We start from the raw sequence: 26,874 nt of genomic DNA on the forward strand, positions 1-26,874 counted from the left end.
TTCGCGCGCCTCGTTTGAATGGCCTCTCGTCGCTTGCGCCTTAACTAGATGGCGCCACCATACTGGCGGATGCTCGGATCATATGCGTCTGTGTTTATAGGGGGGGGGGGGGGGGGTTCGTTATCAGAAGCGCTTGCGTGGCTTATCAGAAGCGCTTGCGTGGCTCGCCGTTTCGAACGGCTGTGTTTTCTGATGCTCTCCACCGAAAAGGATCAATCGGCCTTAGGCCTAGGTACTACTCAGGCGTCAGCCAGTAGTAATAGTTACCGGACCGTTCTTCCCCGTCTACCTACGGGTAAGTTTGTTGCGAATTCCGTCTTTCTTCATGCCGACCTTGTTGGACGTCCATACCGTGCCCAGGATTTCAGAGATACTCTACGTAACGCCATTGACCTTAAAGAGATCAGCTCTATCGGACAGTTTCAGATGTCGCATGTTTGGATGGTGACATGCAAAACCAGTGTGGCAAAAACAACACTTGTGAACCATGGGGAACTCCAAGTTAAAAACCGGCGCTGCATGGTGATAGACCCCGAGCCAAAAGTCGTGAAAATGAAGCTACTATGGCTTCCTGAGCATTCAGAAGATGGCTATATAAGGGAAGCGCTTCAATTCTATGGAAAAGTTACGTCAATCAAGCTTGAAAATTGGAGAGTCACAGACATGGAAGACATGCGGACATTTAACCGGGACGTCGTGCTGTCATTGAATGATGGTGTCTCTGTCAGCGAGGTGCCACATCTTTTGACAGTATGTGGCATGCAATGTCTTGTTTTAATCCCCGGAAGGCCACCACTGTGTCTTCGCTGTAATAAAGTGGGACACATACGCCGTCAATGTCGTACGCCTCGTTGTGATAGTTGTCGCCGATTTGGGCACTGAGCTGATGAATGCGCTTTGACGTATGCTGATAAGCTCCGGCATGGCACGCGTCCCCCTGATGTGGTTGTCCAAGACCATCTCATGGACGCGAGAGAAGTCCTCGACGCAACAGGAGGTTTGTCACCAGAAGGAGCAATCGGATCCACGACATCACATGTGGCTGAAGGCACATCAGCGTTGCCTAAGCAGAAAGTAAGCGGGGTTACATCAACCGCGCTTCAAGATCATGCACCACCGCAACAGGACGTGTCTAAATCTGTGCAGACAGTGTCCTCCCACCGTCCTCAGCAAGATGTAGTGGATGCCTCAATCGTGTCTTCGCATGCACCACAAGAAAGTTATGATGCGCGTTCCTCTACCATGTCATAGCTTGCTCCGCAAGAAAGTGGTGATGTGAGTGCCTCTGCCGTGCCTGCGCTTGATGTGCAGGGCGCTGGGCAACAGCCTAGTGAGCATCCTACTGCAGGTGCACCTGGTTCTGGTGCAGTGGCAAAGCGTCGTGCGATGTGTGAGACAGAGTCAGGGGAGACGACGGAAGGCAGCGATTCTTCCTTGAAAGGACCTCGTCGTAAAGCATCTAAGAAGATGGGAGGATCTCGACGATCAAGGTCAAGAAGCCCAGGTGTCACCTCTCGAGAGGCGTCACCGAACTCGATGCAACATACCTAAAGCAGTTGGCAGTAACCATGGCGCTGTCACAGCAACTGAGCTTTGAAAGTTTGAATGTACGAGGGCTGAGATCTAGACAGAAACAGGTACAGCTGCGCCGATTACTATCTCATGGCCGCTTTGATTTTGTCGCCATTCAGGAGACAAAGTTGGAGAGCGATGATATGACCGGCAATGCCCTGCAGCCTTTCCTCACAGATTACTTTGTTTGCGTATCACACTCTGTTGGCCTTTCCGCGGGTTGTTTTTTGTTTCTAAAGAGAAATCTTCCATTTTCTGATTTCATTTATAACGTCGACAGCCAAGGCCGCTTAATAAGTTGCGATTTTCAGTTGCATGGTGTGCTGTGGCGTTTACTTAATGTTTATGCTTTCAGTGATGAAGCTAATTGAGTTAAGTTTTTTGAAACTATGGGTAACGTGCTAGCTTGTGATCGTTCTGCCGTTCTCATGGGAGACTTCAATTGTGTATGCAATCGATCTGATCGTGCTCAGACAGTGAACAGGCGGGATAGGAGCGCTGAAGTGCTAACATGCATCCCTGATAACGCTGGCCTCATTGATACCTGGTCTTGTGCTAGGAGTTCGTACTCCTACACACATTTCCAAAGCCGTTCCCATGCTCGTCTGGACCGCATATATGTTTCTTCAGCACTCCTAAATTGCCGGATTTCATGTGAAGTACAACCTGTTTCATTCTCTGATCATTGCATGCTGATTGCCCGGTTTGGTGATAATGCTCGCGCTAGTTTCAAACCAAAGTGGAAACTATGGAAGCTTAATGTAAGCCTAATTAGCGATAAAGACTTCGTATCTCGAGTACTTTCATTGCTATCATCTTACTTTTATAAGAATTTACACTCATTTGCAGCCTGGGAAATGTTTAAACTGGAAATTTGAGACATAGCAATCGAAATTAGCTCGATAAGGTCGTATGTCAAAAAGTGCGAATTGTTGCGGAGAGCCTTTATAACCTTTATGAGCTGGAATCAGAAACACTTGGCACATATATAAATTAAATTACTCTTGTTAAAAGCCACCTTCAAAAATACGATGCTGAACGCTATAGAGGTGCTCGCATTCGCGCTCGTACAACCCGTACCTTGCACTCAGAAGAACCAACGCGCCAGGCGTTACTTGATGAACGTCGGTGTGCAAATTGAAAACACATCTCAGATATATATTCTAATGGCGTGCTTGTGACAAAAACGGAAGAGATTAACAAAGAATTTCAAAGATATTATACAACGCTGTTCAGCTCAGCTCATAGCCAAATCCTGATGTTCTGACACATTTAGTCTCCCTAGTTAACCCTCTCTCAGAGGATGATGGTTCTGTTATTAGTGGACCATTTACCCAACAACAAATAGAACTTGCCATTGATCAGTTACCGCTTTCCAAAACACCAGGTCCTGATGGAATCTCTGGGAAATTTTTAAAGCCTTTAAATTTATATTAAGCCCTGTTTTACTTAATACATTTACTGCTACTTTTGATGAAGATTGCCTACCACAATCTTTTACTAAAAGTCATGTTATCTTAATCCCTAAAAGTAGTGAGAAAGAAAAATCGCGGTTTCTAGAATGCTATAGACCCATTACACTGACGAATGTAGACTACAAAATTTATGCAATAGTCTTATCTAATCGACTCCAGTACGCAATGGCATTACTTATTGGACCTCACCAGACTTGCAGATTAAAAGGCCGTTCCATACAAACAAATTTTCATCTAGTCCGAACAGCTCTTCAGTACTGCTCGTCCCAATGTGATCATTTTGCATTGCTTCAGATCGATTTAGCAAAAGCATTTGACCGAGTGAACCACACGTTCCTTTTCAAACTTTTAGAACACGCCAATGTTGGATCCGTTGTTTACAACGGTATTCGCATGTGCTACACTAACTGTTCTACCAATATAATTGTTATTGGAAATCTGTCCGAGCCGGTGTCTATTCTTTCCTATGTAAAACAGGGTTGTCCGTTATCACCACTTCTATTTGCCCTTTATTTAGAGCCATTGTGTATAAGCATTCTAAAATGCAGTGACATTCATGGCTTTAACATTTTGGGCAATGAACTCAAAGTATTGGCTTACGCAGATGATCTTGCCTTTTTCTGCTCAGACAAACCGAGCATTGACAAGGTGCTATCATTGACTGAAAAATTTGGTATGGCTTCTAGTGCCCAGATAAATTGGTCAAAAAGCTCAGGTCTTTGGTTTGGTTTATGGGGATGTACGCCGGACCCAATATGCGGGTATAGAATGGAGAACCGTGCCACCTAAATACGTTGGTGTACCTTTTGATGCACATAAGCTTAGTGCACATTACTGGCGGGAACGTGTACGGGCACTTCAACGCCATGCGGATACCTTTACGCCACACCGCCTTTCTATATTTGGTAGGGCGGCAGCTTGTAACTTGTTCCTGGCTACAAAAATATTTTATGTACTGCAAATAGTTCATTGTGCCCGGACTTATATTCAACGATTTCATAGAATATTTGCTACTTTTGTGTGGTCCTCCACCTTTGAGCCTATGAGACGAGATAATATCTTTAGACCCGTATGTGCTGGCGGTCTTGGCCTAGTGCATCTATATGTGCGACAGATTGTTTGGCGTTTCTTCTTTTTTCGAGATACTTCACACCCGATACTACGATCATTCATACAAGTGAACTTATTCAATGCATTACCCAATCTGGTAGTTTCATCCCAATATTATGAAAGACCTTGTTTGTGGGGTTTTATGTATGAAGTATATTTCGCTGTGCAGTTCCTCATGGTTCGATTTTCTACTGAGTATCTCTACACAGTGTCCAGAAAACAACTATACAAAGATTTGATATCAATGATTTTCCCACCTCCACTTTAGCGTTCTACATTCTCCAGTTTGGCAGGGAAAGACGTACTTAAACGAGTCCGCAAGATGCCTTTATCCCCATGTACAAAAACGTTTTTCTTTAAATTACACAGTGAAACATTACCTGTGAAAACTTGGTTGCACAAAAAAGGGATTTTTGTACCCACTGTGAACTGTCGCCTTTGTGATGTACCTGAGACTATAGAACATTGCTTCATAAGTTGTAAAGACGCAATATTGTTTTGGGATGTGCTCCAAAGAACTCTCAAGAAAGACTTCATTTTGAATCACCATACTATCCGATACTTAATTGCACCCCACGGAGAAGACGTGCCTTTTGATATGTTTTTCTTGATTGGACTACACAGCTTATGGAAGACGTGCATTCTATACAGAAACGCTGAGCCTGTTGTTTCGGCGAAATTTCACTACGCTCAAATGATTGGTCACTTGAAGGACATGTATGACTTGACAGAGTTTCAACCGGACTGGTACCATCTCTTGTTACGTTGCTTGTCGTTGCCACCTTTTTAGGATCAAAGGTACGTGCCACGTGTTTAAGAACAAAGTTACTTGTAGTTTTGTTCGTGCGGGGTGTGCTTAACGAGATTTTAGGCCATTTCTAGGCCATGAGTATCAGATGTGTTGGCTGGTGCTTGCACGTTTTCCGCGGATAGTATTTCTCTCGCATATACTTGATGCAATAAATACCATGTAAGAAAGAAAAAAAAAACGCTTTCGTGGCTCAGTGGTAAAGTGTCCGACTCGCGCGCAGCAGTGCTGGGTTGGATCCCGGCGGAGACCGGGTATCTTTTTTCTCATTTCCAGTGATAGCGGTTACGCGGCGGGGGTGGCAGCGGTGGCATCATCGCGACCCGAAATGGCTATTGGAATGAGCCCATAATAGCTTAGGCTGTAATAAAGTACTTTATACATAGCGAGAGATCCCGTGACCTTTTCTTAGCAGCTGGGACACTTGTAGAAGCTATAGAAATTCTGCATCTCCGGACTCGTCCAAACATACTAAGACACTCTCTCGTGGAAGGGCGCTGATAATGGAAACGCATCGTACAGTGGCATCGTACACTGGCACGCCCGGAGCTCAGTGAGGAAGCACGTCCTCGGGAACCATGCTCAATGTACCGTAGAAAACGATGGACGCCCTTGGTGGACGCGGGCCGTAGGGCGGTAATGACAACCCTCAAGCAGTAACGGCGAAGTTTTCCCGATGGCCTGGCGTCTACTGATGACGATGTTAGCAGGGACTCTGCGGTAAATGCTGATGGGGGGCAGAGGTGCGGGCTTGACGGACGCCTGGACGCGGGCCCGCAGATGCCTCCACCCGGACGCAATATGAGTTCGCGACGACCTGTGGCGTCTCTCCTAGTTGTGAGGAGATGGGACGCCATTTCGACGATCACACAGCTGCTGGAATAGGCCACGTACGTGCGCTTGCGAGCGTCAGTGCGCTGCCTACGCCGTACCGACTTCTCATCAGGATAAAGAAAGTATCGGTGAACTCTTATTTTTCAAAGTTTTGATAACATAAACTGAGACTCTTTTGTTAGTTCTGTAAATTTGTTTGGAAAGCTTTACGCCACGCGTTTCCTTTGAGCTTGTGCTGTTTCTTGCATGCACTCTAGTTTTATTTCGATGCTGTGCGAGGTTGAGGTATTGTGAATCGACGTTGAGGTTTTGAGAGCTCAACGCAAATACTCTGCTCGTCACTGCTTGATTTTGTTTTATAAAGTGTGTTTGTTTCGTGTATTAAACTGGCAATTGACTTTGTTTCTTCCTCGCCCCGATGCAACACCTCGGCTGTTAACGATAGACTGCTGACTCTCCCGTAATCCAGAGTATATGTAGGCATGAAATGGCTACCGGCAAAGCAGACTGGTGCCGCGACGCAGCCCTGAAAGTTTCCTGAGCCGAAATTCACCTGTTTTGAACTGAACCTCGTTGGAAGTCTTGTCTCGGCCAAAGAACCATCCGCGGTGCGCCGGCAGGTGGCGGCATGGTCACGCAGCGTGGTGCCACTCTCGAAGGGGGCGTCGCAAAACCCGAGCCGCGGCAGTCACGGCCCGCTGACGTTGAAAAGAGCACAGGCAACCCTGTCTCAGTGCCAAAAGATTACATTCGATGGTAGGGTGCCCTTTATCTGCCTTTTGAACGTCGCCATTGGAAATGACAAATAAAGCGTCAGCGTTCTAGAAATTACAGCTCCAGTGATAAGGTGAACAAACATTAGGAAGAGCTCAGAAGCATTATTTTTTCCAATTTGTTTGGGCAGTAACAAGGGTATGTAATTCGGTCCTGCAGAAGGGGTTGGGGGCCAGAGACCGCATTTTCTTACGTTCTGACTGGTTGCCCGGGTGATCCCATTTCGCTCTGGCCACGATGCTCGGATGTTCTCGCTTGAGTGACCGGATAACGGCTCTAGCTTTTGGCTCAAAGTCACATGAAGGTCGCTGACAACGGATGCTGAATACACGAACGAACACGTTACAGAAGCCGGAAAAGTGGTTCCCGTGTACACGACAATCGTTTGGCAACTATAGACTGATTTTTATTACGAACGCGGCTTGTAAATTATCAGAACACGTTATGTACTGTCACATAATACCTATCTTCGAAGAAAACGTTTTGTGTACAGCACACCAATACAGTTTCAGGAAAAGTTATTGTTACGAAACACAGCTTCTCTTCCTGATTCAAAACCCATTTTCTGAACTTTGCCATTCCACTTTCATCGACTGAGTCGTCAGCGATTTTCCAAAGCCTTGGACTGCATTTGCCATCATCTATTACTCCTAAACTCACCGTAATTATTCTGGGTACTATTATTTTAGATTGGATTGAATGGTTCCTGCCTTGTCGCACGCAAATAGTGTCAGTTAACCGTCATAGCTCAAACAGCTTTCCTGTAACACCCAACGTCCCTCAAAGGTCAGTTCTAGGCCATATACACTTCTTTATATAGATAAATGGCTTACTCAATAAAATTTCAACTTGTGTAATGTTGTTCGCTGATGATTCTGAAATTTATCATGAAATATTAACATCCCTCTCAATGTCACCCTTCAGTAAGACTTACACATGGCTTCTGCATGGTGCGGCACTTCACTGATGAAACTGAATGTCAATAAACGTAAGATATGGACAATAACAAAATAAAACTTTGCTACGGTACGGGAGGACGCTTGAAAGTGAAGGAAGACGACGTGAGTTCGGACTGTGACATCATCGGTCCCTAGGCCTATACCACTGGCGTCAGTGTGAACTTCGGTTTCAGCAGATGGGTCATAGTGGCGAAGTAAGGGCCGCTGAAGTTTCACACTTCATGCTCTGATTCGTCATTTTACACCATGGATCCCCTCGTGTTATTATCAGTGATCGTGGCCGGCAATTTGTTGCCGATGAGGTTGAAGAGCTCCTCCGGCTTTCTACGTCTAATTTTCGTCATGCCACCCCGTACCACCCACAGACTAACGGTTTAACTGAACGGACCAACAGAACTCTCAACATGCTTGCGATGTATGTTGATTGCGCTCACAAAACTTGGGACACTGTGTTGCCTTTCATAACTTTCGCCTACAATAACGCAATACACCAGACCACCGGATACAGCCCATTTTATCTCCTATACGTCCGCCAACCGCGTACAGCTCTCGATTCTATCCTTCCGTTCTCTGAAACCGCCGAAACTTCTCTGGCCGAAACACTTTGCCGCGCAGAAGAGGCCCGGCGCATCGCCCGCCTTCGTACTTTTGCGTCCCAAGAACGCTCTAAAACCCGTTATGACGAGCGCCGTCAGTACGTATCGTACGATAAAGGCGATTTAGTGTGGCTATGGACGCCACTTCGGAAGCGCGGTCTATACCAAAAGTTCTTGGCCCGTTACACCGGTCCGTTTGTCGTTATGGCACGTCTCAGTGATGTCACGTACGTGATATGTCGACTCTTGTCTACTGGCCGCCGCTCAAGCAAGACCAACGTCGTCCATGTCGCCCGTCTTAAACGTTTTCACCACCGGAACTCCAACTGACTCGCCCAGAGGGCATCGCATCGTCTGCGAAGGGGGAATTGCTACGGTGCGGGAGGACGCTTGAAAGTGAAGGAAGACGACGTGAGTTCGGACTGTGACATCATCGGTCCCTAGGCCTCTCGCATCCATGATTTCGAATAAACGCATCTCACCGTAACAGTATAAGAGTTCATTCACAACTCCCAATAGCTCATTCATCGTGTGGCTGGAAAACATGGCAGGACTCCGCGAGAGGATGGCCATCTATACTTATCACGGCAGCAGTGTCACAGTGTTTACAACACGCTCAAACTCCTGCGTAAATTTGTAGACAGTGCTTTCCACCTTATGTAAAGCCTTCTCCTTCTTCTTTCTGGAGTTTTACGTGTCAAAACCAGTTCTGATTATGAGGCACGCCGTAGCGGAGGGCTCCGGATTAATTTTGACCACCTGGGGTTCTATAACGTGCACTACAACGCAAGCACATGGGCGTTTTTGCATTTCGCCTCCATCGAAGTGCGGCCGCCGCGGACGGGATATGTAAAGCCGGTTTCGTGTTTTTTAAGGTAATTTACTTCCTCGCGTGACTCTGCTGTTACGAGCGTCTTTGACTGCAACAGCCATTGACAGATTTTATTGATAACAGATACGGAGAGGTCTACCTGAGGTAGTACACTCTACCCTGCTACTTTTCACGCGGGAAGAGGGAAGGGGAGTGAAAGCACTGGGATGGATGACGATGATAAGAGAAGTACTAAGTGCTTAAGTAAATTAAATGGTGGCCCTACTAGAGCCACTCGTCTAGTTTTGTGTCATACAGAAACTTCAGCAACGCTTGAGTCGTCCGCATTGAATTTGCAGGGTCAGGCCATGGGCCGAGAGTAGCATGCTGCGACAGCGGTTGCCTGTCAACGTTGGCTAGGGAACTGGCTGTCGCACTGGAGTTCAAAGCAGTATTTGGTCTGCAAGCTCAAATCTGACGTAGAGGCGTTTGCTGCTGCACGGACGTTTCCTGTGAGCTTCCGTGCTTCGCCGAGCGATTTGAATGCAATGGGCAACTCAAGCAGCAAACAAATCTGGAAGTGACCCGTGAGGCTGAGAAGGGGCTAAAAAGAATGATCTTTTGAATAAGCAGGAAGGAGATCGTCGATACACAGGGAAAAATTATGGTTCATCATTGTTTCATAGGAATCGGTAGAACACGAAAGTGAAGCGTGCGTTCACAGAAGCTGTTGCACGTTTGTTTCACGGTCCGTTGCAGCGAAAGGCACACGCTTTGTGGGTCGGCGAACGTGTAACAAACAGGTTCAAGTCCCTGGAAAAATTGACTGTGGCTTAAGTCAGTTATGCCTGGGTGTGCGTAGCGAGAGGTACGGTTAATCTTATTGTTTAGCTTGGTTCTCTCTGCGGTTACATCTTTATCGTTTAGCTTCGTACGTCTGAGCACTTAGGTTTGGTTGTTACCTCTCGTTAAGTTATGGTTACATTAAAGACTAGACATTTTTAAAGTGTAACGGATTTATTTTGAAGGTCTTCATCTTGTTGTTTCTCAATTGCCACAAAGACGGCCAGATTTTCGGTGAGGCGGGTGGATAATGGGTTGTCGTCCAGTGACTTGAACGTGTTTAGGGTGCTATCCTCATCTGAATCCACTCGCCTGGCCGCTTCGTACTTACGACGCTTCTCGAAGCGTGCGGCTCGTTCTTCCTCCGTCCCCTCGACTCGCTGCCTCCTTTTGGTTTCGTTCCGACGACGAAGCCTGGCTCCTTTCAGTTTCCCCGACTCACTTTCCATATCTGCTGACAAATCCCACCAAGTGGCCCCTTCCATATATACGATGCAATGCCGGCTCCTCCTCTGTTGCAACGCGGTTCCACCGGCACCTCCTCTGACGTCATGCCAGATGGAAGCGGCCAACACTTGCAACACAACTGCGGCGGCGGCGCGTCGCCGCCCCGTGGTAAAGCATCCCTTCCGATGTCATGCCAGATGCAAGCGGCGAACGCTTGCTACCATGTTGCAACACAACTGCGGCGGCAGTGGCGCGTCGCCTAGCCGTGGTAACTCGAGCAGACGGCACCAGATGGCGCGGCGAGCGGCGCTGCCAGCTCAACGGCTGAGCTGGTGGTGCGGCCACCTGCCAAAGCGAAACGGCGACAATGCGGCCAATGTAGCTCTCGATACAAAAACATATAGTAGCGCCAACTGCGCCCCTTTGCCTCTGTCTCCTCTCCTGGCTGCCGTAGCCGCCCCTTTAGGGTGTCCACCAGGAAACTACGAACGCGAGAGCCATGGTCCATCTAAATCGGTCGTGAAGCTTGGAACAAAAAGCGTGCCAAAAACCTATCGCCAGGGATATAAGTTAGTGGTGCACGATTGAAGCGTGACTAGGTGAGGGGGGGAGGCAAACACTGAAACTAGGAAATCTATGTGAAAAATAAAATATTCGTAAATTTTATTCAGAATACTGCTATACGAGTACATATTCCGTTTAAAATATTTTTGCTGTACTAAAACAACAAATGTTATTTTGTTTCTACTTCAAAATTGATTAGTTCGTTCTTGGTGACCCCTACCAACCAATGATTCTGGTGCAAGACTTGGCAAGGCTGTGCAAACCAGCTATTATGGCGTGCGGATTGGCGTTGCTCACTAGAACGCGGCAGTTTCACCCGAGTTTTTTTTTTTTCTTGCGTGTTTGTTCAAAGTGTGGCGTGCGCCTTACTTCAACATTTGCGTTGCCTAGCACTCGGAATTCATTGGCGAAAGGTGTGAGTGCAGGTTTCTTGTCATCCTGCAAGTTCATCACTGTGGCATCCGACGCGCTGTGTCTCGTCGTGACGATAAATGCGGAACGCTCCGCGAAGGCGAGTCGCAAGCTCGCCTCAAAGTCAAAAGAAAAATAACTGCTGGCGTAACGGTCGAAATGCCGGACGCTGAAGAAATTCAAACATTCGCGCCAAGCAGCATAAGATCTTGACGTCACGGCAATTTCCGCATGTGACGTCCCCCTGATACGTAGATGGCGACGGTTGCAACGAGCTGCCATTTTCTTTACATGTGGGCTTCTATGGAAGCTACGCTACCAGTTTACATATACCTTTGGGAGAGCCGCGAACACGACCGTGCGGCGACTTTACAATTGCTAGTCGGTACAGCGGGGGCGGCAGGTAGTGGCGTGGAGCAGAGGTAGAGCACCCGACTTCAAATCTGAAGGTCGTAAGTTCGAATCCTGCTCCAGTCCACTACAATTTCAGGCATGGAGTGGTGCCTGACACCGGCAAAAAAATATTGCCGAGAGCTAGTGGGGCTATACTAGTTCAGGTACAACCAAAAAAGTTGTCGCAGTTTCACCTGAAAGGTGAAGCATCAATTGCGATAGCAAATTTGTAGAGAGATATACGGAGTAATGATATTAGCTTTATCAGCTGTATAAACTTGGACATGCAGCAGCACCGGCAACGCGCCGAACTGTTGTCGACGCCGTCGGCATTTTGCCCGCGTTCGCTCAAAATGCGTGCGGCGTTGGTGACTGTTGCCGGAGCCTCTGATATAAATAGGCACTTGGTGCCGCAGCTAAACGTCGCCTCCCTTCCCTCCCCCTTCCCCCCCTCCCCCACGGCCTCTCGCGCATCGGAAGAAGGCGCGTTTGCTCTACATATATGGTGATTGTAAAGGAGGAAAGAGACGCCTACTTCTGCAGCCCTTAAGGAAGCACGGCGCAGAACGCGCGTTTGTTCTCCGCCGTGCGTTCACTCCCCGTGAAAGAGCGCGTCCCTCGCGCCCTTTCACTCGCACATACAGCGTTCGGCGGCGCGCGGCCACGATTTCATCTCCATTGACGTCATACGGAACCTCACGGCGACGGCGACGGCGACGCCGACGGCAGAAATCTGCTTTTGAGTGTCCATATAATTGCTATCGCAATAAAATAGGCAGGCCCACTAAGCTTCATCAAAGTCACTCCCTCACCAGAAGAGGAATTGGCCTCCCTGGTGCAGCACCTGACCAAGGCGGCGGTCAGACCTGCGACGTGGCAGAGGGTGCTAAGAATCTCTGGGTCCGGACAGGCCGCCAATGGAAACTGAACCTGGCAACGTTCAACGCGCGTACCCTCTCGAGTGAGGCTAGCTTAGCAGGACTATTTGACGAATTATCAGGCATTGCCTGGGATATTATTGGCCTTATTGAGGTTAGAAAAACTGGTGAGGCTTACACAGTGCAGACTAACGGCCACATCCTCTGCTACAGAGGTCTTACAAATAAGAGAGAATCCGGGGTAGGATTTCTAGTTCATAAAAACATAGCGGGCAACATTGATGAATTCAACAGCATTAGTGAGAGGGTAGCAGTCGTCGTAATAAAGCTGAATAGGAGGTACAAAATGAAGGTAGTACAAGGTTACGCCCCAACTTCCAGTCACGATGATGAAGAAATAGAACAGTTTCTAGAAGATGTCGAATTTGCAATGAGAAAGGTGCAAACTCAGTGTACTGTAGTCATGGGCGACTTCATTGCAAAAGTGGGGAAACAGCAGGTTGGCGAGCAAGCAATTGGCAACTGCGGCATCGATTCTAGGAACACAAGAGGAGAGATGTTAGAATTCGCGGAAAGCAATCGGCTCTGAATAATGAATACCTTCTTCAGGAAGCACAGCAACGGGACGTGGACCTCGTCCTAATGGAGAAACAAGGAATGAAATAGACTTCATACTCTCTGCCGATCCGAGCATAGTGCAGAATGTAGAAGTGTTAGGTAAGGTAAAGTGCAGTGACCATAGGTTAGCGAGGTCTAGGATTTCTCTCAATTTGAAGAGAGAAAGAGTGAAATTAGTCAAGAGGAAGCAGGCCAACCTAGACGCAGTAAGGGTGAAAGCAGACCAATTCAGGCTGGTGCTTGCAAACAAATATGCAGCTTTAGATCAAGAAGATGTAGATAACATAGAGCTAATGAACGAAACCGCAACTAGGCTGATCTCAGAAGCAGCAATTTAAGTGGAAGGTAAGGCACCAAGGCAACCAGTAGGGAAGCTCTCCCAAGAAACAAAGGACCTAATAAAGAAACGACAGAACACGGAAGTTTCGAACTCAAGAGATCAGATAGAATTCGCTGAAGTGTCAAAACTGATCAACAAGAAGAAAGTAAGGGATATTCGAAATTATAACATGGGAAAGAATGAGGAAGCCGTAAAATATGGACGCAGCATGAAATCAGTAAGAAGAAAGCTTGGCATAGGACAAGGCAAGATGTATGCACTGAAAGATAAGCGTGGTAATATCATCAGCAATTTCGATGACATAGTAAAAGCAGCGGAAGAAGTCTATACTGATCATTACAGTTCCCAAAACAGCCAAGCTACTTTCATTCGAAATAGTGATGAACCGGATACAGAAGCTCCTTCTATAACTAGCGACGAAGTTAGAAGGGCCTTGAAAGACATGACCAGGGAAAAAGCGGCTGGAGAAGATGGAATAACCGTAGATTTAATCAAAGATGGAGGATATATCATGCTTGAAAAGGTGGCGGCCCTTTATACGCAATGCCTCACAACTTGAAGAGTACCAGACAGCTGGAAGAACGCCAACATTATACTTATCCATAAGAAGGGAGACGTTAAAGAATTGAAGAATTACAGACCCATTAGCTTGCTTTCAGTATTGTATAAAATATTCACTAAGATAATTTCCAATAGAATCAGGGCAACACTTGACTTCAGCCAACCAAGAGAACAGGCTGGCTTCAGGAAGGGATATTCTACGATGGATCATATCCATGTCAACAATCAGGTAATCAAGAAATCTGCGGAGTACAATCAACCTCTCTATATGGCTTTCATAGATTATGAAAAGGCATTTGATTCAGTAGAGATACCAGCAGTCATAGAGGCATTGCGCAATCAAGGAGTACAGGAGGCGTACGTGAATATCTTAGCAAATATCTACAAGGATTCCACAGCTACCTTGGTTCTCCACAAGAAAAGTAGAAAGTTACCTATCAAGAAAGGGGTCAGGCAAGGAGACACAATCTCTCCAATGCCATTCACTGCATGCTTAGAAGAAGTATTCAAGCTCTTAGACTGGGCAGGCTTAGGAGTGAGGATCGACGGCGAATATCTCAGCAACCTTCGGTTTGCAGATGACATTGTCCTATTCAGCAACAATGGAGACGAATTACAACAAATGATTGAGGACCGTAATCGAGAAGGTGTAAGAATTGGGTTGAAGATGGATATGCAGAAGACAAAGATAATGTTAAATAGCCTGGCAAGGGAACAAGAATTCAGGATCGCCAGTCAGAATCTAGAGTCTGTAAAGGAATACGTTTATCTAGGTCAATTAATCACAGGGGACCCTGATCATGAGAAAGAAATTTACAGAAGAATAAAATTGGGTTGGAGGGCATACGGCAGGCATTGCCAAATCCTGACCTGGAGCTTACCACTGTAGTTGAAAAGAAAAGTGTACAATCATTGCATTCTACCGGTGCTAACATATGGGGCAGAAACTTGGAGGTTAACAAAGAAGCTCGAGAACAAGTTAAGGACCGCACAAAGAGCAATGGAACGAAAAATCTTAGGAGTAACGTTAAGAGACAGGAAGAGAGCGGTGTGGATCAGAGAACAAACGGGGATAGACGATATTCTAGTTGACATTAAGAGGGAGAAATGGAGCTGGGCAGGCCATGTAATGCGTAGGATGGATAACCGGTGGACCATTAGGGCTACAGAATGGATACCAAGAGAAGGGAAGCGCAGTCGAGGACGGCAGAAAAACAGGTGGGATGATGAAGTTAGGAAATTCGTAGGCGCAAGCTGGAATACGCTAGCGCAAGACAGGGGTAATTGGAGATCGCAGGGAGAGGCTTTCGTCCTGCAGTGGACATAAATATAGGCTGCTGCTGCTGATGATGATGATGATGACAGCGGGGGCGTGGCACTGCCAGTCACGTGACTCCCGCTTAATACGTGTTGTCATAGCAATCGTGGAGCTCCTAGGTGCCTAGGGATATAATCGCTTAGGGACTTCTGAGGCAATGGTCTGAGCGGCCACGCGTGGGCTGCTAGTTACTGAGCGTTGCTCTCTTATCTGCGGGACCGGGCGCAGCGACGTTGCCGAGCGCATCTCCTACGTGCGTAGGGAGCGAATCGTTTAGGGCGCGTTGAATGTCTGGCGGTATCTCGCCCACGCCGGCCGCGCTTTATTACAGCGTAAGCTGCTATGGGCTCATTCCAATAGCTGTTTCTGGTCGCGATAATGCTGCCGCCGCCCCGTAGCCGCTATCGCCGGAAATGCGAAAAAAAGTACCTGCTCTCCATCAGGATCGAGCCCAGGCCCGCTTTGTGGGAGTCGGATACTTTACTACTGAGGCACGCAAGCGCTTGCCATCACGCAGAAGAAAAATTCCCTTTATACACACCCTGCACCACTGCGTCTGCGCGCATAGGCTGGCGCGCAGGCGCAGACGACCCGAGCCTCCGCCAGTATGGTGGCGCCATATAGTTAACGTGCCTGCAACCGCCGCGTGCGACGAGACGCGATTCAGACGCGATGCGATTCAGACGAGGCGCGAAATCAACGCTATCCCGATGTTAGATGTGCGCCACGTTTTCTGGGTACCTCTTCAGTACACGTTATGGCGTCTCCTCGCAAGATACGAACCACTGCTGAAGAAGCGAATCGTCGAGCTACGTGCGCGTCTACAACCAGGCATCGTCGGGCTCAGTAGACTCCTGTGCAGAGAGCATTAGAAGCCGCAGCTCGCCGTCGACGCCGACGCCGGGGGAACAGTTAAGATCGTTCTCGTCAAAATCGAGCTGAAGACACTTTGCCGCGAAGACCTTGTTGTGCGTGGTGCCGAAATTGGAGCTACTCTTGTGCCGCTCAACCAGCTTACGCTGTGACTGTGCCGCGTGTGCCGCGCAGGCCTGTGACAGTTATTGTAGCGTTTGTTTTAGTGGCGGAAATCCATGCAGTAGTGGTGGTGTGGCATGACGGCTGTTGGTCTCGGTGAACTGTGGTGGTGTAAACAAGGGGATACTGCTTGCGTTTGTTGTTGTTGCCGGGTGCCGACGCGAAGCGGCGGTCGTTGGCGTGTTGCGGAGCGCAGCCTAGCAACACCCCAAATAAAAAAATACTGCTCCAGTCAGGAAGACTGCTCCCACCCTGATAATTAGATTATATTTGGATAATCAAAACAGTGATGAGTTTATTTAAAAATACAATCGTTTCTCACTCGCAGGCGCGAGGGCAAGCGGATTTTTACTGCAACATACGCATGCCTCATCTAGTTACGAATATTTGTTCTGGTATGCTTTGGTCCTTTGGCAACCGGCTCGAGCCTCAGATAACAAGGCACTGCCCTTTGTGTTATCGTACAGATTTTCCCTTCTAATTTCTTTCTTTTTGTTCTTGTAAATATCCATGGTCTTCCTTGTTTCCATTTTTCGCATCCAATTCGTTGTCTCTATTTCTCTCGCTTTCTTTCTCATGACTCCTGGTTGCCTAGTTACAGTTTCGATTATCCTGTACTTGGTTGCCAACTTCCTTGACCCCTTCCTTTATTGTGGGTCCACGCTTTTCATGTAGAGATACTTGTGCACTTAAGCCGCCCATTTATTTTCATCCATATTCCTGAGGCTTTCTTCAAAACTAATTTTGCTCTGTGCTTCTCCGACTTCAAAAGAGGCCCAACCCATGTCACCCTGCACTGCCTCACTTGTGGTTTTACCGTGGGCTCCAAAGCCAACTGGCGTGCTGATGTTTGGTTAACTTGCAACCCCGACAAGATACCGAACGTTAGCGCTGGCATCATTACTCCTTTCCAGATTCTACGCACCGCCTAATACTTATTGTGGCCCCACAGTGCTCTGTGTTTGATTATTGCTGCGTTCCGCTTCCCCTTTATTTTCACATTATCTTGTTGGTTGATTGAGTAATTCGTTCCTCCGTTTATGTGCACGCCGAGGTACTTATATAGCTTGACTATGGGTATGACTTGCAGGTGAATTGACACCACGTAGTTACTCGTCTCTTCATTCAAGATAATAATTCTTAATGTCTATGTGCTAAACTTAAGGCCTATTTGTCGCTGCGTTGCCACATGTATTCGCAAGTATCTGTAAATCTTTTTTATTGTTCGCTATGAGCACAATGTCGTCTGCGTACATCAGTGCAGGGACTTTCTGTTGCATGATTTGTCCATTACTCCTGCAGTATAAATCAAACCCTAATTCGCTGTTTTCTGGTCGTTTTTCTATACCCTTAACGTAAAGCGTGAACAATGGAGACAGAGGACATCCTTGTTTCAATCCATGGTGAATTCCCACCATTTCATTAACTTTTTGACCTTCCCATACAACTTGTACTTGGTTGTCTCTATATATCTCTCTCAGCAGCTCCACGAAATCGTCATCTATGCCTTCGTGCTTAAGCGCTCCCTGTCGGCGCTCGATAGTGTCACGATGCAGTGCTTCGCTTGACTGTTCCTAGATGGCGTCGCCATCCCTGTTCAAGAGATCATAGTTCACGCGGTCGCCCCGACGTCAAATCCGCTACCGGAAGTTGATCGTGGAGCCCGGTATCAAACAATTTTGTGTTAAAAGATGGCTGCAGCGGTAGTCTGTTGATTAGCTTTATTAAATGCAAATGTCACAAAAAATTCAGCGGTGAATTAAATTTTATGCGTAAGTGTCAAATGACCCATAATGGGAAATGCAGCTACATTAACGTGAAACCTGGGGAGGTGCAAAGCATGTAGTGATACACCACTAATGGGCTCATACTGTCTTAAGCAATGGCTCATAACCCCGTAAACGCGGCCTCCCCATTACGACGACAGAAGAGAAGTGAAATTGTACGCTGGAATGATGAGTGACAATGCAGCCAGCTGTAGAAGACGACGAGGAGCGCGAGAGTAGTGGCACGAGCGCGTGCCGAGCGCGAGCACGAGGCGCTTGCTTTGGAAACATGACTACGACGACGACGACAGGAGACGCCGACAGCCCTTAACGCCGACCTAAAAGGAAGAATTTGGTCCCAGTGGGCGTGGACAGGACGGACTTACATGGAAATGATTCCAAGGCAGAGTGCGGTAGAAGCGCTCAATAACATCGTTAGTTAGCCGATGATAGGTACAAATAGATTTTTTCATGGTATCAGTGACCTTAAGAACTTCGTCAAGAATTTGGGACATAAACGCCCTGCCATGGTCACTCAGAAAAGCGCAAGAAGCCCCGTGGCGCAAGACAATGGAGCGCAAGAAAGTCAGAGACTTCGGAAGCCTTACTGAATTGAAGAGGTGCAGTCTTGCCATATCTTGTTAGATGGTCGACAAAAATGGCAGTGAAACGGTGACTGGAGTCAAAGGCAAGGGACCATATAAATCAGTAGCAATAAATTAAACAGGTGCGTCCGAGTTAGGATGAGTTTGTAGTAAACCGGCAGGAGAGGATTTCGAGCGTTTGCGGTGCTGACATGACGCACAAGAGGCAACGTATTTGGACCGCTGTGTATAGGCCAAGTCACAAGCAACGGGTCTTGATGCAGTCGTAGGTCTTGTGGAAGCCTAAGTGGCCAGCCGATACGTCGTCGTTAATTGCCTCCAATACTCGAAGGGGAAGGCAGCGAGGTAGGACAAAGACCCGCCGGTCACCTGTCGGGTGTCAAACATAGTGGCGCAGCACACCATTTTGAAGACGGAATTGTCGAAGCTGGCGTCGCAAGCGGCTGTTGGGTGGTTCAGTGAACCCTCTAAGGCGATCCATGAGCGCATTCCAGTAGCAGTCTGCCCGCTGAAGCAAGGCGAAATCAGGCCGTGTTGAAAGCGTAACTTGCTCCAGGGGCGTTAGTGAGAGCTGGTGTGATGCAGGCCTAGCGTCGGAACGACATCGTGGGGAAGACGACGGCGCATTACCGTGGGAGAGTCACAGTGGTCATTGTGCTGCGTGTGCATGGTGATGACTTTTTCCAGCTTGTACGTTATTGTAAAGTGATTGTTTGCAAGTGGAGGACCCAGTGTCTTAAAGCGTGCTGACAAGTTTTTCATTGCTGAAAGCCAACAAAGAGCATGATGCTCCGTGACGATGGTGAAGTGGCGGCCGTAAAGGTATGGGCGATACTTCTGAATCACCAAATAATCTAGCTCTGTGAGGGTGTAGTTCGGCACAGCTGGAGAAAGTGTTCAACTGGCGTATGCTATGACTTGCTATTTGGAGGCTGCTTTTACGTTGCAGTTCTGCTCCAATACCTTGCGCGCTTGTGTCAGTATGGACTATGGTGGGGGCTCTGTCATCGAAGTGGCGAGGCACTGGTCTGCTTGTCAGCTTGTTCGCATCGGTCCGCCCGTAGAAATTGCCGACGCGTTCGAACTGAGCCAACCAGTCTTCGACGACCTCAAGGAAGGAACAATGGAAGACTTTTTGGCACTTTCTGTAGCATATAGTGAGCAGCAGTAGTAGTTCCTTCCATACCGCTTTGGTGTGTCGCTGACGATGTCTCGGGAAGAGATCCAGGCTCAGGAGGCAATCCTCGGATTCTTCGGCTGGACCAGTGAACAGGTGTTGTCACTGCAGGGACAGAGGTACCAGGAGGCGTGTGGGACATTGGCTGGGACTACCTAGCACCTCCACCAGTTCGCCATGTGCTACAGAAGGCCTTTATAACAAGTACTGCACCGGCAGAGACGAGCACTAGCCAAGAAGATGGCTAGTTCTCTTCTTCTCTTCTTCTTTTTCACTTGCCTGAGTACTGACTCGCGCTCACCCCACCTCATGACCTGGTGGCAACACAAATGCATTGATTGCATGATGCAAGTCATTATGTGTTCCAAGGGTTCAGTCACGTGATAAGACGCATGTTATATTCCGAATTTCTCAATATATTCACTCCTTATCGGCAATTCTAGCTTAACTTCGAGACGAAGGGTGTCTCGCTGTGACGGAAGCCGCCAAAGGTATGAATATATGAAGTAGTTACCATATTGTGACATTGCTTTCGGCCAAAGGGCTTATATTTAGCCAAGCATCTACATAATGTAGCGTCGCGTCCACGGATTGGGACAATTCGTAGGATAGCAAGGACATGTCGTTTCACCTTAAGTTCGTGTGACTCTTCGTACTCGTATTTAGCTTTTCGATTTGAGGCTCTTAAGAGCGGGGCTTATTTCGCTCAATAAAAAGCGCGCAGAATGCTTTTTGCATTAACGTTACGATTAAGGGATCTCGGAACATTTTCTGGGCGCATTTCTCATCAATCACACAAACACCAAGAACAATATCAAATTTTTGTATAAGTAGCGCATGATCGACCTCGTTAAAAATGTAACGACATGAAAATATACGATTATTATTAAACGCATCTTTCATTTTTCTGACACCAAGCTTTGCTATCGAGGTTTGCAGAGCAGAAACTAGACTTGTAAGATCTGAAAATAGTGCGACCAATATAACACCAGTAACTCTGTGATAGATACTGTAGGTTTTGCTTACCTTGTAATAAACTTGCGTAACCAGTGTTCGTCTGACCACTTTGCCTTCCCATTTGCGGTATTCCGATTTGACGCACATTATATTTGAGTGGTTTAACTCGGAGGAGTATCCCACGAGGTAGAGAGTATCTGAGCTATTTGCAGGCTGCGAACCGAGTAAAAATAAAGTAATAGATTAATAAAGGCCACAGCAGCAGCAAAGCATAACAAGCAGGTACGTAAGCATAGTTATTGCATTGCGAATTGCATAAGGTACACAAGAAGAAGCCGCTGCCTGTGGACATTGCTTGGCACCAATGCCCTTTTAGACGGCCGTGTACACGCGGATGGGAATAACGATAAGGGACTGTGCTGATAATTAGCTATTTGTAGCTGGGCAGAAACAAATTCATGCAGGCCTAGTGGGAACAAGGTGCCGTCATAATGAAATAATTTGCAGACGAAAACGTGGAATCCTGCGCATGCGGCAGAAATTTCCAAAACGCCACCGACCTGCTGGTCATCAATAGTCTTCATAATAATGTTGCACTTTTCACATTCTATCAGTCAAAAATTCCCCAGACGGGCGCTATAAGATGGAATGAAAAACTATCAGTGAAACTTTATAAGACTGGAAAGTGGCAGTAAGTATTATTCAATGCCAGAATGTAGCTAGTATTCTAGTTGAAATTATAAGAAAAAGTGAAATTGGGAAGGCCATGTTACACCCACTCAACTGCACGCGGATCCACAGCATCTTACATAATATTTTTTTTTCAAAAGTTATTTTGGTGCATTATTTCCCAAAAAGCCCACCACCATAATAATTTTCAATTTGTACTAAGAATCACCGAATCCTGTGAAGGCTGCGCGTTCTTTCGAGAAAATTGGCATGGCGAAGGAAGCCTCAGTGTTTCCCGGTTCACAGTGCAGTCACTTAATCTCCGTGCCTCGTTCGACTTGCCATGGGCAATACTAGTAAACGTCTAAATGTGACAGATGCACAACACTCCTCCTGTTGTTTATATTTACGGATCTATCCATTCTAGAGATAACTCACACTATCTTTCTGGTCAGAGATTGCCACCATTCTGAATATAGAGCTTTTTAGTGCCACATCTACGTATGTGTTCTTGTTATCAAAAGCGTTAAGACGCAATGAATGACTGAAACAAGTTTCTCGCGTTTAAATGATTCCTCGTTTATTTTATTTTGTAGCATTGTGTAAAATATATTTGAACGAGCTGCGGCTGCCGCCGGCGCAAATCCCGAAATAGTCAGTTTTTTGGCAACTGAATGTCAAGCGATAAATTTTTATGCATTAGCACTCAAGGTGCCGTGCGTTCGGCAAAACTGCAGTTCGGAAAACATTTCTTGCTCTATTTGATCGAATTATTCTTGAAGCAAAGCACTCGTAAACCATACGACCCTCACGAAAAGCTTAAAATAACAGAACTACGTATTTTTGATGCGCCAGCTTGCCTGTTCACGTTTTTAATACGAAGCACTGATGAGTGCCTAATATTGGCCTTAAACTATGCGCATTGCGGGAGGTACGTATGTAGGTAGGTACTTGTCTCACCTAATTTATAAAATAAATTAGTGGCTGACGGGGGAATTGAACATTCGCCTTCAAGCAAAGCCGCCCGGGGCTCTAATCATTAGGCCACGATCGCAAGCATACTTCGCTCGTTCCAATGGCTGCCAGCTCTTTGCCCTTATCGTCTTCTTTCCTCGTGACCGCTCGTTCATTGCGACGCTCTGTTAGAACGCACAGTCTTCGGGATCAACCCACATTCCCCAATACTTCCTTAAGAGCAGCTAAGTCTGTTTGGAAGCTCTGTGACACATCGCTTTCATAGTAGTCCCACGTAGATCACATGTTTATAATGCTTTGCCTGATTACGAATGCCATCGTCATTTTAACACACACCACATGACAATCATATGAACGTACGACCGTATATTACTTGCACATCCCGTCACAGTCCGTATTTTTATCACTTACGCCCCTTCAGTACATATTGCCACGTGTACTTGTTTATATTTCACCGGTGACTGCTTTTCCCCGGCTAACAAATGTTAGCCGTTATCGCTCGGCGCAAGACGCGCCTGTATGTATCGGAAGTTTCTCGAACCTTATCGATGCTTCTATCCGTTGTATGTTGTGACCTACGCTTATGTAATCTGATTTTATGAGTGACGCGAATTGTCTAAAGTCCCTATATAAGAAAAGTACCGCCATCTACTCTTTCCTCCGCCGCCTCCTCTCCTAAAGCGCTTGCTTTTTTTCTTTACTTTTTGCTTGCGAAAGCCAAGTCGACGGTGGCGCACCTAGAAAGTCCACGTTGAAGCTTTCAGGCCGGGCGCGCGCCGCCGCCGGCTAATGCGGCTGCGCAAAGGACTTTCAACATGGCTCTCAGGCGGAAAAAAAGAAAATATAAAGAAGTGAAAAGCGCGCGCTATTATCGTCCAATCGGAGATACAGGAGAGAGAGAAGCGGAGTTTATCAAAGGATGGCGGTACTTTTCTTATATAGGGACTTTAGAATTGTCTAGTACGTTCTGGAAGCCATGCAGGCACCAAGGATTACTCTGGAACTTCGATGACTCATGTATGAAAGCCGACGCTCTTTGCCGCTGATAAGATTTCTACGATCGCCAACTGTGTTCGCCGCTATCGTTGTGCTTCGAGTGTAGCTTGCTTTTGTGCGAACAGGTCCGCCCAATAAAGAATCATTTTCGTCATAGACAGTTTTATGACTGTTTTCTTTACTGTCACTATTACGTGACATCTGGGGGGTATTCTGTAAGAGTTCATCTAGTGGACTCTCCATATCGGCTGGCTCCTGTTCGTCGATGGGCTGCACGAGCGTGACGCAGGCAGCCAGTCTACTTCGCGCTCGGGCACATGCAGCCAATCGCTTACATCTGAAATGCACAGTCCACTAGATGGACTCTGACAGAATACCCCCCCCCCCCCCTGGTGGAGGTGCGGGGTAGGCGTCGATGTCTTCTGGACGGTATGGCCTTGGCTCACGGCTGGACGGGGAGTCCGGTACAAGGACATAAAAACCATCGCCGACATGCTGGCAATGTACATTGAAGTCGAACACAAGACGTGGGATGCCATCCTTCCGTGCGTGACCTTCGCATACAACACGGTCATGCAAGAAACGACGCACATGGTGCCTTTCAACCTGGTCTACGGAAGGAACCCGGCCACGACGCTTGGCGCCTTGCTACCGGACGTCAACGACGAAGAAAATCTCGACGTTGATACCTATTTGCAGCGTGATGAAGAAGGTCTACAGCTCGCCTGCTTGCGCATCAAGAACCAGCAGAGGACCGACAGCCGGCATTACAATGTTCGACGATGCCACGTCGAATACCAGCCCGGTGACCGTGTTTGGGTCTGGACAAGATTATAAGACGGATTGCGCACTGGAATATGAGCTCGCACGGCACGGCATTTCACAATCACAGCGGCGCCGCGCACGACCTGAAATCTCCACGTGGTGCGTCTTAAGCCTTTATACGCCCGCTGACGAACTTACGTACTTTGTTTCATTGTTACGCGTGTTTTTGTTTGCGCTTTGGTGTTTGTTCGTTGCAACAGGACGATATTTTTTAAGGGGAGGATATGGGGGGCTCTTGCGTTGCCCAGGGGGAGCTGCGAGAATGGCACTAAAAAGCGCCCTCTGTCCTAAACTGGGTAGTAGCATAGAGAACTGAATTCAACAAGATCGGACACTCCCATAGAGCTCAGCAGCCGAATTGACGACAGCGCGCCAAGCGGTCGGCATCAATCACTTCCGTTTTCGTATTTGGGCGCGCGCATTTTCAACGCTAGCTAGCGCGCCGGCTGCTCTTTTTTTTTTTTTTTTGCACGACCGCGCACGGTCTTCGTGTGGAATCGGTTTATTTGGTAAAAATGATTGCGAACGATCTTGTCAAGTCAAGCATCTGTGTCACGTGCAATTTCACAAAGTAGACGCAAGACTCCTTGTGAAATGAGGAAATATTTATTTAGCTCTATATAAAAGCTCGCTCCGCGCTTTTTGTGCGTTCATCCAACGTTGTGGCCCCAAGTGAGCAATAGTTCCCTTATAAAGATCGACCGGACGGCATCAGCTGAAAAAAAGTAAATTACAAGCCTGTTACATTTACAAGCAACTGTCATTTGGGTATTTAGATATAGGAATACTGCGCGTAGAGGCGAAACGTGCCAAAGCGGTGAATGGGCGGCACTACAAACAAAAGCAAATCGCTTTTACATACATGGCGTACAAAATAACCAACTCATCCCAAACAATACCATAAAATATGAAAACATCTGATTTCCAAGCATTCCTCCATTTCCGGGCATTAGTTCCTGCACTTTAGCCGCACAAATACACGGGCGACTTCGCGTTTCCAAAACTTGGCTTCGGGCGACGCGACGGTACGCTACATGCACAGAGACGGACGTAACAGGCACTCAAGACAGATGGGTAGGTGCAAAGCCTGTTTTCAGTCCTTTAGAAGACGGAATTTTCGACTTACAAGTTTCTGATATGTTCCTCAGCGTTATCTTTCACGCGTTTTGCCGGCGCCAGCAGCACTCACGTTATCACTCTTGGCAATCGCCCATCGCGTTTTCGACAGGCTGAGTAGCGAAAGAAGGTATATGTTGTTGCGGGGCCACAAAAAACGGCACAAACTTGTTCCTCTAAGATTCATTAAACGCCAAACTAACTTTGCCACCACGGCCGAGCTGCTTATCGCTAACTTCGTCACAGCGCCCTGCGCGGCCAGTGTGCCTCAACAGAACCGAAATGAGTTACAAGAATCCTCTAGGAAGCGTCGGAAACATATCCCAGCACGATTCATTAACTCAAATCAACTGCACCCCGACGGCCGAGCTGTTTTCCGCTAACTGCGTCTTAAGTCTCTGTCCCGTGCCGTAAGCCTAATTGCGTCGTAGACTGTGAAACAAACTTTCTCACCTTGCCGTCGTTCAATAGTGCAGTGGTGTCTTGTCCCAGTGCAGAAGGAACGCAAGAATACGCCGGGAGCTCAAGAAATCAGTCTACATTAAAAAAAGAAAGAGAGAGACGGATCGCCGCGGGCGAGCGCTCAAACGCGCGCACAGCCGCCCTCGCTCGCCTCGGGGGAGTGTCTGGCGGATGACGCATTCATCTGACGCGTCATTGGCCTGTCGCTAGGTAAGGCAAGAAAAATAAGTCGCAAAGTTTAAGTTCATTTATACGCAAAACGTTTTAGTTTTCTCGGCAACGAATTAAAAATAAATCAATGTCTGCTAACTTAATTTCACTTTCTTTTTTTTTTTTTCGATGCTCGCGGCAGCTAACGTTCGGCATCAATACTATAGCGGGACGTAACATGACATGTTTCCTGTTGCCAGTTTTTGCCGAGTGTCCCGTCTTGTTTAATTTATTTCTCTATGGTAGTACCAAGCTCAGTCATCTACTTCGGAAAGCTCGTTTACAATACGGACCCGCCACTTTCGGTTGTGTTGTACCAGGGCTTGCAGCGAATACCGGGCGCCGAAGATTTTTTTCAGGGCTGGCACGCTGCGTAAAAGCAAGAAATTATGCAACGCCGAATATGTTTACTTAGTTCAAGAAATAAGCGGCGAAGTTTTATCGCGGTGTCAATCGCAAGTGAAGCGAGTTACGTATACGAAGTTGAACTTCAGGTAAGCTTTGCAAGCTGATAGATTCAGGCGCACAAACGCGAGGAAATGCTTGCTATAAATGAATTCACAGCCGCGATAAGCAGAAATTACGTGTACGGAACTGCTCGAGCACACGACGGTACGGGCTGCGACGGCCCGCGGTCTTCCAGCATTCCGCGATGTACGAACTGTTCGACCGCACGATCGTACGCGCCGCGACGGCAGCGGTCTTTCGACATGCCGCGAAACGGTGGGCCTCCTGCAATCTTTGTTGACTGCATGCCGCTAGACAAGTA

Source organism: Dermacentor silvarum, chromosome 5 (assembly GCF_013339745.2).
Source record: "Dermacentor silvarum isolate Dsil-2018 chromosome 5, BIME_Dsil_1.4, whole genome shotgun sequence".
NCBI classification, from domain to species: Eukaryota; Metazoa; Arthropoda; class Arachnida; order Ixodida; family Ixodidae; genus Dermacentor; species Dermacentor silvarum.